We start from the raw sequence: 2009 nt of genomic DNA on the forward strand, positions 1-2009 counted from the left end.
AGATCTATACAAGGTGACACACATAGGCCTATAAACTTGCAAAAAATACTCAAAGATGTGTTGTCTATTTCAAATAGACTATTTAACTGTAGTATTAAGAGGTTGCCTATAATTTCAGTTAGCGCCTGACCAATACTGGATTTTTTGGGGCCCATACCAATATTAGTGAGTAAAAAAATTCCGATATTAATATATTGGCTGATAATCTTATATATACATAATATATACATGAATACACATTTATTGTAATGATGCCTCAAATGTGGTTATCAAACACTTGATATGTAATGGAGGCATGACATTTTTACAGTTTAACAATAAACTTTACTGTATATAATGGCATCAGTGAACTGAAACAGTAAACTTCACTGGGATTTTGGGATTTTAATAATTATAAATTATTATAAATAAAACACACATAGAACAAAAAAAAACATGTACGTATATACTAAACTTGAATTAAGTAAAAGCCTCAAATATACATAAAATGCTGCCTATATAACTTTAAAATATTTTAAAAATATCAGCAAATATTGGATAACATATATGCCGACACCAATATATCTGTAATAGGCCAATATCCGCCAACAGGGCTCTAATTTCAGTATTATTTAAAACCAGCTTAGCTACAATATTCCACCTCTGAAATATCTTTCTCATGGCATACACAATAAAACCGGTGTACACCATAGATCAGGGGTCAGCAATAATGTAATAAATATTGGTTTATTTTTTATTTCTGTCAATTCATTTAAGAATACAATTGATAAATGAAGCTGTTTTATGGCTTTATCCAACAGCAAGTGTCATTTTTCCCATTAGTAGATGAGAACCAACAGAATAAGTAACTGTATAACTTATATTAATACAAATTTGAAAAAAAATCTCGTATATGAAAATGTTTCCTCTATGTTGCACTACCAGACTAGAAATGTAATACTGTAGTAGATTTGCTTTCTATTCATAGTTAATTTATGAAAAACAACAGAAGTTGTGATGTAAACTATGAAAGTGAAAAGATTTCTTCAGGGGTCAAATGTTTTTGCTGGAGGGCCAGATTTGGCCCACGGCCCCATTTGGCATACCATCGCCATAGAATGTGCACTCACCAAGCACTTTATTAGGAACACCTCTGCAGTCTACTGCAATCCACTACGACAGCTCTACCATAAATTTTACTTTTACAAAGTTAATACATTTTCGATTTTTGTTGACATTGTCAGAAATGTGATAGTTTATGTTTATTATTGAGGTTGTAGTGGGTGGTGATGGTTGTGTACTGGAGTGCCTTATATTGAAAAGTGTTCCTAATACTGTATATTTGTCACCCTAATGTATATTAATGGGGTGGACAAAATATTAACACTTTTTATATTAGGAACCTCCAGACTTTTTATGTTACATACTAGACCTTTGATAATACCAACTATTCAGAAGAATGTCTGCTTTCTGAGGAATCTGCCTTTACAACACCAATTATTTTAACGTATTCTTAACTCTCTTATTGTAATCTGCTCTGGTATTTGTCCTCAAGGAAGACTTATTGAATTTGCATAGAAAGTATTGGATGTTGAGCAAATTGTAAACAATTTGGTAATATCAATAATGACAACCATAACATCAATAACAATAACAATTTGGTAACAACAATAGCATCATACCAATGGAGGTATTTTTTCAAGCAATGAAAATGGTATTTAGATTTTATTACAGGATTATTACTTGTCTTTAATAGTTGATTTGGTCATTTATAACTCAAACAATCTGAAATAATATTTTCCCCACAATATCTTTATATGCGATTATGGGCTATATACCTTTTAGCCTATACTTTCATCAGTATTTCATAGTATTGTAGAATGAAGATCACCTTCAAGAGTTGAGCTGTTAAAACTACTGCACAAATTAATGAATATCTTCTTATATGTTGTATCAATTTAAAGTGTTATAATTCTGTGTGACTGATTCTGTGTGAATATATGAACAGTCATGAATCAATATGAGCAAAA

The sequence above is a fragment of the Thunnus albacares genome, chromosome 9 (assembly GCF_914725855.1).
Source record: "Thunnus albacares chromosome 9, fThuAlb1.1, whole genome shotgun sequence".
Lineage (NCBI taxonomy): Eukaryota > Metazoa > Chordata > Actinopteri > Scombriformes > Scombridae > Thunnus > Thunnus albacares.